This window comes from Macaca nemestrina, chromosome 8, assembly GCF_043159975.1.
Source record: "Macaca nemestrina isolate mMacNem1 chromosome 8, mMacNem.hap1, whole genome shotgun sequence".
NCBI lineage: Eukaryota > Metazoa > Chordata > Mammalia > Primates > Cercopithecidae > Macaca > Macaca nemestrina.
The window spans coordinates 34,240,926-34,257,406 of NC_092132.1; the positions used below are offsets into that span (position 1 = coordinate 34,240,926).

General features: G+C 33.9%; 1 long non-coding RNA gene across 7 annotated transcripts in view; it reads left to right on the top strand.

Annotated features, from left to right (window-relative positions):
• LOC105475962 (uncharacterized) overlaps nt 1-16,481 on the top strand; it is a 132,822-nt gene that overhangs the window by 15,312 nt on the left and 101,029 nt on the right. For all 7 annotated transcript variants that reach the window (XR_011606818.1, XR_011606820.1, XR_011606819.1 and 4 more), the window contains exon 2: nt 1,608-1,686. This is a non-coding gene — a long non-coding RNA (uncharacterized lncRNA). The remainder of the gene's footprint in view (nt 1-1,607; nt 1,687-16,481) is intronic.

Sequence of the window (16,481 nt, forward strand, 5' to 3'; positions counted from 1 at the left end):
CATAGAAAATTATGAAGGTCTAATTTTAACCAAAATTATCTTGAGAACAAGAGGATTAGGAATGCTACTAACACTGTATAGTCACACCAAAAATCTGCTAAAAATATCATAACCTTAACTTGTTATTCAAAATGATTAAGAAACATTAAGATATTTATAGGACATATGAAAATACAATATGTGAAAGCTACAAATATCTGAAATGGGTGGCAGGAATGCAGAAATAATTAGTTTTTTTAAGTATTTAGAAATTAAGATTAAACAAATAAGAACTCAGGAGTGAATTACAAAAATAATAATGCATTAAGAAGCATAAAAGTTAAAAAGAAAAGAAAAAGCAAAATATAAAAGCAATATAAGTTTTTCACCACAAAGTAATGAATATTAAATGTAGACAATAAAACTCTGAGTTAATAGAAATTTCTGAAGCAGTAAATCAGGCAAGGGAGCAGAACATATACTAAAATGTATTGTTCAGAAAAATTTTATTGAATTAAAAAAAGAAAACTACATAATGTTCCAGAATGATCAATATGTATTCCAGTAAAACTGCTAGACTTCAAGAAAAAGAATCAGTTCTTTGAGAATCTAGACAAAAACAAAAAAAAAAAAAAAAAAAAAAAAGCATGAGGTATTTATATAGCGTAAATTTATGGCAAAAATATATATCAGAAATAACATATTTTAAATTCTCAAAGAAAGACAATGGGGCCCTAAACTTTAGCCATTACTGAGAAATGGAATATTTAAGTTCCAAGAGTTCATAACTATTCCTTCAGTAAGAAAAAGAACAACTGAGTCTAATGTTGCCTTTCACTTGTGATAAACATTCTTTGGATGTAAATAACATTATGAAGAATAAGCTTCTTCTCTGAAGTAGTCAGAGAGCACAGATTGCTCATGATTATAGGCCAGATACAAGGACAAGAAAGTTGTAATATTCAAACTTCATCTTTAATTAACTATTTTATTTATTTATTTATTTATTTGGAGACAGAGTCTCGCTCTTGCCCAGGTTGGAGTTCAGTGGCATGACCTCAGCTCACTGCAACCTCTACCTCCTGGGTTCAAGTGATTCTCCTGCCTCAGCCTCCCAAGCAGCTGTGATTACAGGCACGAGCCACCACGTTCAGCTGATTTTTCAATTTTTAGTAGAGACGAGGTTTCACCATGTTGGCCAGGCTGGTCCCGAACTCCTGATCTCAAGTGATCCCCCGCCTCGGCCTCCCAAAGTGCTGCCATTACAGGTTTGAACCAATGTGCCCAGACTAAGTAACATTTTAATCAAAAGGTTGTATGAGCATCCCACAAATGAACAAGTCGTTGAATTAGAACCCTAAACTACAGATTAGCCATGGCCCATGACAATCACTGAAGGTTAACTGCATCAGGAGAAACAATGTTTAGAAGCAAAGAGAATACCATTTGTGGATCAAGGATGGAAGCCTGGAAGTGTATGGAGTTGTTTTCTGTTCTTTCTCCCTGGTCCACTTAAGGTTATCACAAGAATAGAGAAACTGAAGAATCATACACATGCATCCTACTCTTTGACTAAAATAAATTCCAGAAATCAATCAGGTAATTTTTTTTTTTTTTTTCCCCACCAGAAAAATGGTTTTGCCTTGAACTTACTTCCAGGGGACATGGAGAAGTTGTTGGACTATTTGGAAGACCCGTGATAGTCACGTAAATAAATATTATTATTTCCATTATAAAGATAAGGAAATTGAAGTCCAAAGTAAAGGAGCCATTAGTTAAGATCACACAAATATTAAGTGATGAAGAAATAATCCACCTTATGCAGTCTGACCCAATGAATTATATACAAAAACACCATACTATACTACCTCTCTTTGCACTACACAGAATATACTATTGAATTTATGTTGTTATATTTATAGATACTATCTTGATTTTATGCAACATACTCTTGCCTACTTTCTAGTTGAAGTATTTCTTCAAGAAAACCTTACATTATGTACATTCCAAATGTAGAAGCACATCTGGCAGCGCTTACACCACTGTCCTATTCTTAGGTTCACACAAAAACTGCAGTGAACTTCTCAGATCATTCAGTTTAGAACTGATGCTAAATGAGTGATGAAAGCCTCATGGATGCTTTGATTGCCTAAATTCCTTGGCTATTCACTGGGAAATAGTAAGAATTACATATTAACGTTCAACATGAGGGAACCAATTACTTTATGTTGTAATATGGCTTAATATGTACTTACAAAAAGATGCATTGACTCAAATAGCAATCTCATCAGCTGACCAGGTTACTCATGTAATAGACACAGGTGAGTTATATTGACAATACGGAAGTAACTCCATTTGTAACACTGGTAATTCTAAGAAACATCACTGCTAGCTGTAGAAAATGTGACTCTGTGTATTTAATTAGCAATATTAGAATTACCTGACATTACACTGTGTCAATTCTAAACTCTTCAGTGAGAAGAAAGACTAAGAGGGTAAAGTAGAACAATTTGTTCATAACTTTACCTTGTGGCGTTACATAGTCTATACGTTTGTAATGTATGCATGTAGTGTTAACAAGATGTGTTTGTGTGCAAGCAAGGGCAAGTGATGTTGACTTCTCACCTCTGTAAGCCAAACAATATAGGGAAAAAACTTTAAAGATACCAGTTAAAATTAAATATCAGAGGCCGGGCGCGGTGGCTCAAGCCTGTAATCCCAGCACTTTGGGAGGCCGAGACGGGCGGATCACGAGGTCAGGAGATCGAGACCATCCTGGCTAACACGGTGAAACCCCGTCTCTATTAAGAAATACAAAAAAACTAGCCGGGCGAGGTGGCGGGCGCCTGTAGTCCCAGCTACTCGGGAGGCTGAGGCCGGAGAATGGCGTAAACCCGGGAGGCGGAGCTTGCAGTGAGCTGAGATCCGGCCACTGCACTCCAGCCTGGGTGACAGAGCGAGACTCCGTCTCAAAAAAAAAAAAAAAAAAAAAAAAAAAATTAAATATCAGGTCTCACATGCTGAGGAAGAAAATATTTTGTACATATTATAAATGAGACTTTCAGAGTTAAAAAGCATGAATACTTTTTTTCTTACCACACAGTTATAAGTGACTGAGTAAATATCTGAGTCCAACTTATTTCTAAAGCCCACATGCTTAATACTGTGTAGTTTTACATTTTTTCAGAAGACAATAATAATACATCAGCTGAGTGAGTATAAGCCAATATATGTACTTCTTAAATAAAAGTCAATATTTACTGTAGTATTTTCTTAAGGCTGCCATAAGAAAGTATCAAAAATGGATGGCTTAATGTAACGCATGTATTTTTTCACAGTTCTGGAATCTAAAAGTCTGAAATCAAGGTGTTGGCAGGGTGAGTTCTTTATGAGGACTTTGAGGGAGAATCTGTTCATTGCCTGTCTCCTAGTTTCTAGTGTGTGCCTGCAATCCTTGATTTTCCTTGACTTGCAGGTGCATCACTCCAGTCTCTGCCTTTGTCTTCATGCGGTGCCCTTCCTATCTCTGTCTTCTTCTTATAAGGATGCAAGTCATACTGGATTAAGGTCCCAGCCTTCTTTAGCAGGACCAAATCTTAAATTAACTAATTTCATCTGTAATTATATTATTTCCAAATAAGATCACATTTTGGGGTACTGGGTCATGACTGCAACAAATCTTTTGGAGGGACACGATTTAACCCAGAATATCTACTACATGCTGAGATGCTCTATGTAAATTAACATATTCAGAATGTGTTATTCATGACCCAAGGAGAAACCATATACGTTTTGAATCTTTCTTCCAATTGAGAGCTAAACAGCAACCTTGACTTCATAAGCAAGTGTAAGATTATTTTTACAAAATAACTCAAAATGCAAGAGTTGTAAAAATATTATGCAACAGAACAGTATAACAACTATACCGACTGGAGAGTGAAAAGCAAAAAGTACAAATAGCAATATAAATAAATACTTCATATCTTCTGAAAGACAGAAGATATGAAAAAAATTTCAGATATCTCTGAAACATAAGTCCAGTGATGTGCAATAATTAATAGACTTGTGAACTCAATTAATTATGTGTTTCTAGAGGAAGAACAAGAAAGTGCATTTTAGCAAGAATTCAGATAGATTCCAAGGATATCAGTAAAAGCAGAGGGGTATGCAGAAATTTGTTGTGGAGGTTATAAATTAAAGGGCAGTGATTATGCAGTTGTAGGCTCAATGTTTGATATTCATTATTTTTATCATTAATAATTAATTTCAAAAATTAATGTTATTTTGCCAAAAAATAGCATATTATAATTATATGTCAGCCCACATTGTTGAAGATTACATTCATTATTGTATTAGCAAAAATGCTTTATAGCATTGAATTAATCAAAACATTAAATTTAAAACTTCATATAAAAGAAATTCATACTTCATATAAAAGAAGTATGGAGCTAAGTATTCCAGGGTTGAGCATCTATGGAGCTCTCTATACCATACTTCACTATTCTTGTTTATGGTTTTTAAGTCGATTGTTTTATTTTGACTTCTGGAACTCCAGCTATGACAATGTTAGGCTAGTATAAAAAACAAAGGGAGGCCCCAGCTGTACGTAGCTGCCTGGGTTATCTTGCGCCTTGGTAATTATGACACTGCTGAGTCAACAGCAGCCAATAGCTGTTAGACATTCTGAGCCTCATTTACGCCAGCTCTGCATTGACTATACCAGGATGCCAGAATAGTGGAAAGGAGAAAGAAAGGGAAGAGGGCAAGCCCTTCCCTAAAGATTCAGCCACATTGAAATGGCACTGTCAGTCTCACCCAACACTTGCTCTTATCATTCACTACCAAGAACTTCTACCTAATGGGACAAAAAAGAGGTTGCAAGTAAACATATTACTCACCCAAACTTTGTAAGGAATATTGTGCCCAGATTGAAAAAGAGCTTGTGTTTCTTAGGAGTAAAGGTAAGATGGATATTGTATTCTCTATTGGAGAACCCAAATATGAAACAGCTTGCTAGTGTCAGAAGTATTGAACTCAATCTTCAGATTTTCAATTATGTAGACAGGGTGAATTAAGTTCAAAAAGGTTATTTTGCAGAGGTCATCCCAATACTTAATGCAACTATAAGAATGTAAATCCAGGTCTCCTGGACACCAATTCATGCTTGATTTGAATATAATATGCCCCTTTGAATGTAATTTTTTCTAGACAAGGACAAAAATTATATTTACAGCTTAAATACAAAAGAATTACTTCCAAATGTTTAGTTTTTCCAGTCATCTTTAAAAATGAAATGTAAAACATGGATATAAGTGTTCAAATCATAAATGCTAAATTTCAATAAATTATTTAAAAATTAACAATTTAATAATCACACACCAGTTTTAAAAATTACTGATACTGGTATTGCTCCTGTCCTGCCACCTCTGAGTCAGTAATTTCTTCACTCAAAGGCAAGTAACAGCTTGATTTTTAACCCCATAAAAGTTTGCCTAGCTTTGTATTCTAGATTTATAAAATCATATATTTGTATGCATTATGTTTCTAAAATTTAACTTAATATGTCAACATAACTAGTTTATTTTTTTTAATACAGTATCCTTTTGTGCAGACTTTTAATATTCTATTGATGATATATTTGAGTCACTTCTGTGTTCTGAATACTGCCTCTATTCTAAATACTGCCTCTATGAATATTCTTGCACATGGGCTTGAAGCATATATACAGTAAGTCCTTAACATTGTTGATAGGTTCTTGGAAATGGTGACTGTAAGCAAAATGATGTATAACTAAATCAATTTTACTGTAGGCTAAGTGACAAAAACAAGAGTTAATTTCCCATATCATAGTTCTGATCACAAAAACATTACCCAACTTCCAAATAAAGACCTGAAAGACTTCTATCATTGAACATTAAAATAAATATGAGCTATATATACACTTAAGAAAGATTAATAAAAACAGGTAAGATAATAACTCACAATTTTTAGTGAATCAGTGAGTGATGGTGGTCATCGTGGTGAGTTAAATCAAGGAATAAGTGGTTGCAAAGCAAAAATTGTAAGGAGCACCTTCTACAGCCATGCAGGTCAAAAGCAATCACAAATATGGCAGGCTTGCTGAGAGCTTTCCTCCCACATCATTTATTGCTGTGCATTTGTCTAATCATCATATACTTTACAGATGTTTATTTTAGGACAATTTGTGTTTGGCATCCACTCACTTTCTAATCTTATTCCCCAGTGCAGGGGCACAGGTGACCACAGCCTATCCTGGCAGCTCAGGGCCCAAGGGAAGAACCCACCTTACGCAGGACGGTATTTCATTGCAAGACACACTCACACACACTCCCACCCTCATTCAGACTGCAACCATATAGACATGCCGAGGAACCTAACATGCACATCTTTAGGGTGCGGGAGTAAACAAGGAGACCTGGAGAAAACCCAGGCAGACATGGGGAGAACTTGCAAACACCGCAGGCAGTGGCTCCAGACAGGAATCATTTTTTTTTTTTTCTCATCAACATTATATGAAAATAACAAAATGATGTTGAATTAAATGACATTATTCAAGGAACTGTGCATTTCCATTTGCTAAGAGAGAAATTGCTGGGTTATATTTTGTGTATTTAACTTCACTGAACTCTCCAAAGAGTTTGCAATCATTTTACTTCCATCATCAGCTATTGGGAATCCTATTTGTTCCATATTTTTTTACCATTACACAATGTTGTGATTGTTTAGATAGATAAGAGAGAGAGAGAGAGATGATTGATAGATAGATAGATAGATAGATAGATAGATAGATAGATAGATGATAGATAGTAGATAGATGATAGATAAGATAGATAGATGATAGATAAGACAGATGGATAATTGATTATAGAGATAGATAGATAGATAGATAGATAGATAGATAGATAGATAGATAGATAGATAGATAGATATTACTCACGTAATAGACACAGGTGAGTTATATCTGAGCAAAGGCTTTTCCTCAGTGAGGAGCAAATTTCATTCTTATGGTTTCATTTAGAATTTCTTTGACTCCCTGTCTCTATGATGCATAAAATATTCAGGAAGTTGGAGTATTCTTTCTGAGAACAGCAGCCATTACGTGTGCAGTCCAGCGCTGGACGCTGGCACGGCTCCATCTGAGACAATGGAAGATTTGGTATCTTGTGCACTCTGCTCTTTCTCCACTTGTAAGTTCTCCTCTACACCTCCCCAAAAGAAAACGACTGTGTTTTACAATTCTCGTATTAGTGCTATACGGCACTAATAACCTGTGTGTCCCCGACTATTTGCAAATAATTATAATAAAACAAGTGAATAGTGCACAAATATAACCTTTTTAAGTAAGTAGTTTAAAATATATTCAAAGAGAGAAAAAATCTAGACACTTTGAGGGATTTTTTTTTTTTTAATGATTTCTCCAAGAAGCAATTTTCAATCACTGAAAGACACGTCTTTTTGAAAAAGCAATAGCATATAAAATAAAATGTAGGGACAACCTGAGGTAATCTCTCTGAAGCCCCATAACAGTTTTAAGAAACTCTTCAGGCACAAACAAAAAAATCTCATTAATATCACTAGCTTATTTGGAAAGAAGACAAAAAGACTCAAAAATGGAATGGCTACAATTCTTCAGAAGCATCCATCTAGAAAAACTCTCATATTCATACATTCATGCTAATGTAATTCTTTTGTAAGCACAATATGGTGTCTGTGTATGTGTGTGTGTGTGTGTGTGTATACATGTTTATATCTTAGAATACCCTTTTAATAATGTAGAATAGAAAATAGGAGTGCTTTTTAATTTAAAAAGTTTAAATCTGATTCAGAATTTAAACTCACTATAATTTTTAGACAAAATATAATTTGACTGCGCTATATATAATATATCTCTGGAACTAAAATTGTAATTTTTATAATTTCTATTTATAAATGTTTCCTGTGTAGTTTTCAGTTTAACCTCAGAAGGAAAAGAAGAGGAATCATTATTTTTTGGAAATAAACTTCTCATATTTGTAATTTATACTAATAATAATTGAGATTGTGCCTTAAACTCCAACTTAGTTTGCTGAGCATAATAATTGCATCACTGTAGTGAATTGAAAAGTAAACAAATAAACCAGTTTCCGATTTTCTGCCTGGATTTCAAACCTCCTCTGCAGATAGTAAATAAAAACAGTATCATTGAGCCCTTGCTACTCCAAGTATACTCCATGCACAGCGGTCACCAGCATCAGCTGTGGGTATTTTTCAGAAGGGAAGAATTTCAGAAGCCTGCCTGGTACCGCTCAGCCTTGACTGTAACAAAACCCCCAGTTGATCAATTTCTAATTGAAGTTTGAGAACTCTTGCTGCAGACCTATAATTGTTGAACTTGGCTGCATTTTAAAATCACCTGAGAGAATAATAAAAATGCTGATGCCTGGATTTCATACCCAGGTATTCTAATTTAATTAATACGACTGTGGCTTGGACTTTGGGTTTTTGAAGGTACATTATATATTCCAATGTAGTGCTACTCTTCTAGGCTCTTCACAGAATGGTTAATCTCATGTAATTCTAAACGCAATCTGCAATGAAGACATTATTGCTTCCACTTTGTATTTGAAAAGTGAGGGCACAAAAAAACCTTAACATTTTGAAGTTTAAAGATCATAAGGCTGGGCACGGTGGCTCATGCCTGTAATCCCTGCACTTTGGTAGGCCAAGGAGGGTGGATCGCTTGAGGTCAGGAGTTCGATACCACCCTGACCAACATGGTGAAACCCTGTCTCCACTAAAATACAAAAATTAGCTGGGTGTGATGGTGGGCACCTGTAATCTTATATACTCGGGAGGCTGAGGCAGGAGAATTGCTTGAACCTAGGAGATTAGGAGGTTGCAGTGAGCCAAGATCACATCACTGCACCCCAGAGTGGGTGACAGAGAGAGACTCTGTCTCAAAATAAATAAATAAATAAATATGAAAATAAAGATCATAATGCAGAGCTGGTATTCAAATTATACCCTCATTTTTTCTGTAAAAGTCATATTGTCTTCGGCACATGATCATAGGTGTGAAATTTCGGGAGCATATACACTGAACGACACTAAATATATATATGTATAAATATATTTTATATATACATATAACATCTAAAATGAAAAGTTCTGACCTAGTCTTTTCATCATGGAATTATTAAGACTGAGAAGTTTACTAGCCAATTTCAATTAAAATCTGGCTTTATTCTTTAAACTTTTTTTGCTATAAAATATCACAAAGACTACCACCAATGTTGACGTAGGGGAAGTAGTGATTTAACTAATCGCTACATGTCTAAGTGTATAGTATTTGTTTGTTTAGTTTTATGTTTATGTAAAAAATGGCTTATTCCAAAAGATACATGCAAATTAGAATGGATGCATGCAAATTAGTAAAATTCAAATTCTCAAATTGGATACCCATATTGAAATAACAAAGGGAGATTTGGTTAGGAATAAAACATACTTTAAAGTCATATTAATTGCTTGCTTAAGTATACATGCTCATTGTTACATTCGAGCAGCAATTATAAAAATTGAAATTTAAAGAGTTTCAGGAGCCATACTTTTCATTAGGCAAAAGAAAATAATTTTCATTAGGAAAAAATAGATAATTCAAAAATTTCAAAGAAAAAATAGATAATTAAAAATGAGAGATTTTATTCAAAACGCTTTTGCATAAAGAAAATGAACAAATTTAACATACGAAAAACACTAGCTGGATGTTTTCGTTGTTTAAATTTTTTAAAGCTTTTTAAACAACCGAATGTAAAGTAAAGGTGAGGAAATCTTACTCTAGAATTTTAAATTATGTTTTAGCAGCAGACTATTTTTATGAAAATATCACATGTAGTTGTAAAATAATTGAAAAAGACAATAGCTATCATTTGATTAAGCAAATATATGGCACATAATTTCTAAGTTTTATTTTTCATATAGTTTGTAATAATTTCATTAGATATTATTGTCATTATATTTTATAGTTGAGGAAGGTATAGAGGAGATTGAGTTTAACTGAAAACTTGTTAAAAGTACAGCTATTAGACTGAGCAGCCAGAAGTGTAATCTTGACCTACTCATTTTTCCTCATTTTTATCAATAAACACTTTCATTAAATCTTAGACCTTACAAACCTGCTTCAGAATATGGTATGTAGATCAGGGGTCAGTCAACAAAATGGGCCAAACCCAGCTTGCCGCATGTTCTTATAAATAAAGTTCTACTGGGCCAGAGTCATACTCCTTTGTTTCTGATGTCTGCGGCTGCTTTCACACTACAATTGTTGACTTTAGTAGTGGTAACAGAAATGATAGACATAGCAAAAGACCTTCTCTTTCATAGAAACAAAAATGTTTACTATATGGCCATTTACTAAAAAAGTGTGCCCACCTATGGCGTGAAACAATATTTTCTGAAATGTAAGTTTGGAATATTAAAATTATAATCAATATGCATTGGAAAAAGTTTCTTATTGTCTAATATTTTTGGGAAAATGATAGATAAAATAAACTAAATTATTTTTCTTGTATGATTCCTCAGCATTTTAAATATATTAATATGCTTTTGATACTTAAATTGAGATTATATAGTATAGCTTTAATACAATTTTTTTTGTTGTTGTTGTTTGTTTTTTGTTTTTTGAGACGGAGTCTCGCTCTGTCGCCCAGGCTGGAGTGAAGTGGCGCGATCTCGGCTCACTGCAAGCTCCGCCTCCTGGGTTTACGCCATTCTCCTGCCTCAGCCTCCTGAGTAGCTGGGACTACAGGCGCCCGCCACCGCGCCCGGCTAATTTTTTGTATTTTTTTTTAGTAGAGACGGGGTTTCACCGTGGTCTCGATCTCCTGACCTTGTGATCCGCCCGCCTCGGCCTCCCAAAGTGCTGGGATTACAGGCGTGAGCCACCGCGCCCGGCCTTAATACAATTTTTAAAACTCTAGGATGTATATACATTCTTTTAGAACTACTTTGTGAGTGGTAGGAGTACAGCAGAGAACCATCTGGTAAGCACTGCAGTATGAAATTATAGTTTAATTTCTCCTTTCAATTAATATACCTTCTAATTATACATTTTACTTTAAGAATAAAATTAGATATAATTATTCCATGTTTGTATAATAATTATTTCCAAACATTTTTTAAAAATCAAATAAATAATAATTAGCTGAAAAGTTAGGAAATTATTGCTTTTTATATTTATTTCAAAATGATTGACTGTCTCAATCTATTTCTTTTACCTAATTACTTTTGAACACATCAACACTTTTCATAAAATCTTTTTAGAAAATACAAAAATGGTTTCATTGAGTATTTTCTTATTTTGTTGCTGCAAAAGCACAAACAAGTTAAAGGAATAATACAGAGAATGTCATTAAAATTCCATTGTCGTTCTCAGCCCCTCTGGTAGCTACAGTCAGTTTAGGAGTTTATTTCATAGTAATGAAAAGTAGAGTTGGAGGACATAATTTTAGTGTAATACTCCAAGAAACATTTGTTTCTCTGTTTAGATGCTGATAGCTTTTGGTAGCAGCAGGTTTGAGGTTACACTCTCTGGAAAAATATCATAAAAGGATTGCTATTGTAGTCTCTCATATAAATTCAAACATGTGTGCTTTGACAGCGTCCAGATCATTGGTATAATCAACATCAAAGAAGCCGGTAAGGATGGTGGGTTATTATAGAATTCCACACACACTGCCTTGGTAGCATTTCCAATGGCAAAGTTTACTTGAGAAAAAATATTTTAAAATATTGATTGCAAAGTTAAATTGGTCATTTGTGTCCACATACCATTTAATCATGTTGACTATACGAAGAGTTTAGCAATGAAAACAATTAAAAGGTCTGTATTTTAAAATCAATATATTTGAACCAAATAAATATGAAAAAGGGAATAAAAATATTTAAAAACTAATAGTAGTTAAAATATAAATAGCCATCTACTTGAAAGTTTATCCCAAGCCATATTTCTTCAACATTTTGTAACATTTATTTAGATTTTAAGTATATTGGTAAAAATGTTAGTGCCTTTAATATATTTGTTTATGTACTATGTACTATGGCCCATCATATGTGAGATCTCTTTAAATAGGGTTAATGATATTTAGTACTACTTTTAGGAATTTGATAGAAAATATTTAAGGCAGCAGTTATTATATATATACATCAAGAAATCTGCCTTTCTCATAGCAGAAAAACTACCATTGAGTACTATCCTCATTACCTGGGTGGCAGGATCTATATCCAAACCTCAGCATCATGCAATATACTCATGTAACAAACCTGCACATGTACATCCTGTATCTAAAATAAAAGTTGAAATTACAAAATAATAATAAAAGCTAAAAATGTTACAAACTCTTATCACAATATCTATAAAGGGTCAAAATAATTTTTAAAACTTTAACCAAAATTTGTTTTATTAAATATATTGTTGTTTTATACTCCTGAGAGAGAAATGAGAATCCTACTATCAACCTTTTGTAGTAAATAAGAATAGGAACTTTTAAAAAATTCAGATTAAAACCTCAACTAATTTAGTTTGTGTGATTAATTGGACTCCTTTCTTTTCTGACTTTGGTGTAATACCAGGACATGTTTGATTTAAAAAAAAGATAAAAATGAAATCATATGGGATAAGAAAAATGCACGGGCAAGTATATTCTGCTGTGCAATATGACAAAGTGAAAGAAACTGACCCACCCCGGGTAGCCTATGTGAGTCAGAAGTAATTGAATGGAGTTGGCATTAACAAATAAAAGTAAAACAAATAAGTGTCAGTTATTCAATGTTCCAACTCCTCAGAAATGCCTTTGCTATTGACTTCTGTATCCAGGCCACATCTGTCCTCAGGAGCATTGCAATAACCAGTTTGGTTGTAACGACAACTTTTCGTTAGTCAAAACATTCCACAGTAGCCAGGGTATTTTCACTCTGGATTTGAAGCAAGGAAAGAAGTAGCTTGAAAAGAGACACACTGATTTAGACATTTTGCAGTGATAGCAATATGCTGTCTCAAAAACAATAAGGGGAAAATAATAAATAGATTTTATTGATTATAAAAGTCACTGTACTCACAATTTTCTACTGTAAATCGTGAATGAATATTAAAAGGAACTCAAATTTGACAGTCTCAAAAGATACATCAAGCAAATTATATCTGATTGTCTTAAGAGTAAATCCTTGAAAGTCAAGATATCTGGCCTTTTAATATAAGAATGCTCATTTTTATTCTCCTAAATTCTGTGGATTCAAGCACCATAAGGCCTGTTAGCTGATTTTGATCAAAAACCTAAAAGACAACATGGATAAAGTTTTACATATCTCTTGTCTAAAGAGGGAAAATGGGAAGTATATCATATACAGAAAGTCTGTTTAGTGATGGTCAATGTGTTCAATATAGACAAACACAATACTTTGCCCTATCTTATGGAAATCTGATTTTTTACCCTTGTGAACGTTTTATCAAGTGTACATTCTAATTATTGATTTTATAGTCATTGCTTAACTAAAAAATATTATTTGTTTCATATTTATAATTAGCACTGTTAAAAAATAAAAAGAGTGATTTAGAGTGTGTCTGTACAAAACTGAGTTGTGTGACATTGACAGGACTACAGTCCGAATTAACTTAATATACGTTTGTGTATATTTGTTTGCATTTTTTCTCATTTATTGTTCTTCTGTTGCATATTAAGTGATTTTTAATATAATTTGTACAACAGAGGAGTGGAAGTATTTAGTCATTTTGGAGTAAAGCATATAAAATATTCAAGGCTTTATAATCCTAAACGATTACACATGTTTGAAAAAAACATATGCTTCACTGGTTATCTAATTTCATTTCACTATTAAAAGGAAAAACACACTATCAGCATTTTAAATTTAAGATTATTACACATATTCAAAAAATCATTTATTGAAGATGGATGTGCATGTGAAATAGTTAAGCACAAGAGAAAAAAACAAAATTACAGATAGCCTTATGTTGTCAAAAACTGTTGAGAACAAATTTTATTAAAATAACTACAAAACTAATGTAACAAAAGATAAAAAAAAGATGATTTAATATAAATGTATGGTAACAAAATAACTGTCTAACCTTCCCTGGTTAAGGTAGAGAGGTATTTACAGAGCAGGAAATAGTGGAAAGGAAATAATTATTATTGTTCTTTCTTATAATTATAATGCTGCCATTTAGTAATAGGAAACAAGACCATTTGGGGAGTCTAAGGATAAAACATGTGCCAAACTACAGTTTAAGAAAGAGCACTGGGGCTGGGCGTGGTGACTCATGCCTGTAATCCCAGCACTTTGGGAGGCTGACGCAGGTGGATCAGGAGGTCAGGAGTTTGAGACCAGCCTGACCAACATGATGAAACCCCATTATGAAGTCTTTGCCCATTATAAGTCATGCTGCTATAAAGACACATGCACATGTATGTTTATTGAGGCACTATTCACAATAGCAAAGACTTGGAATCAACCCAAATGTCCATCAGTGACAGATTGGATTAAGAAAATGTGGCACATATACACCATGGAATACTATGCAGCCATAAAAAAGGATGAGTTCGTGTCCTTTGTAGGGACATGGATGTAGCTGGAAACCATCATTCTCAGCAAACTATTGCAAGAACAGAAAACCAAATACTGCATGTTCTCACTCATAGGTGGGAATTGAACAATGAGATCACTGGCTAACCCCAGTCCAGCATCACACACTGGGGAGCATCACACACTGTGGGGAGGGGGTGGGGGGAGGGATAGCATTTGGAGATATACCTAATGTAAATGACGAGTTAATGGGTGCAGCACACCAACATGGCACATGCATACATATGTAACAAATTTTCACATTATGCACATGTACCCTAGAACTTAAAGTATAATTTAAAAAAAAAAATAGTAAACTGGGGCCAGGCACAGTGGCTCACGCCTGTAATCCCAGCACTTTGGGAGGCTGAGGTAGGCAGATCATGAGGTCAAGAGATCAAGACTATCCTGGCCAACATGGTGAAACCCCATCTCTACTAAAACTACAAAAATTAGGTGGGTGTGGTGGCAGGCCCCCATAATCCCAGCTACTTGGGAGGCTGAGGCAGGAGAATCGCTTGAACCCGGGAGGTGGAGGCTGCAGTGAGCCGAGACTGTGCCACTGCACTCCAGCCTGGCAACAGAGCAAGATTCTGTCTCAAAAAAAAAAAAAAAAAAAATAGTAAACAGAAGGTGAAAAAATTAGTAAAAATAATGCTTTGAAAACACATGCAACTAGTAGTTTGTTCTTCTGAATAATATCTAAAGATATCAAAGTAAATGGATCACTTAGAGATCACGAAAACGACTTTATCTCATGTAAGATGGAAGATATCTAATCAAGCTCAATAAAATAAAGTTGCTCTGGTCTTATGTCTTAGTATTTTTATGAGGGTATTATTATTAAAAAATATAAATGTGAAAGAAATAAAATATATTTGACTTCATTGTCTTCCAAAGCCTGGGAATCTTTATTATCACTCATTCCACTTCTTAAAAGAAAATGAGTATCACTTACAGCCACTTTTAATTTATTAATTCACTGATGTATTCATTGACTTATCCATTCATTATTTTTAATGAAAGCTTTATGAGAGCAGAAGTTTTTGAAGGTCTCTACATCTGTTTATCTTATCTAACATCTATCAACGTATCTTAATATTTTTTTAACTGCTGATTATTAGTATATTGAACAATACATAAAACATTGTTAAATTAATGAAAAAATAAACAAGTGTCTTAGAAACCAAAAGGTTACGGACAATTAGAAACTGATTGAGAATCCAGAAAAATCTGAAAAACTAATTAGTCAAAGAGTTAAGATAAAGTAAAAGCCAATAAGTAGAATGATTTGTTTGATAAGAGTTCCAAAAGTTACTGGCTACAGAAGCACAATGTACCCCAAAAGCCAGAGCTGCCAAGTGAGGATTTGCATCTCTTTCAAACAGGGATTGGTTGAAAGATCTTTGGGGAGTTGTAAAACATTTAGATTCCCTTTTATGCACCATATACCATGTAACTGACCCACTTGTTCCATGGCAGAAGATGGGAGTTGAAACAGGGAGAGAGTGCTTTTCGCTGTGTGGAGATGTTTGTACACCCAAGAGAGGAAAAAAAAATGGAAATATAAAAATAAAAGAAAAGAAATCCTGAATCCCTAGCAATTATTACCTCAATTTACCTTCTCCTTTTATAGTTCCAGAATGCTGAAAGTCAATCTTGGAGACTCTAAGTAGAAGTCTGAACATATCTCACTAGGGAGTTGATCAAAATAAGAAAAAAAGAACTATCAATAAAAAGAATTTCAGTAACTCAGTGACTCCCAAAGAAAAGTGCTTTGCTGTTTTATCACCAAATTTGTGAGCATCACAAGTCAATACATATCAGCCATAGAGAGAGAGCTTCCCACCATTTTTTTTTTATTTTTTAAA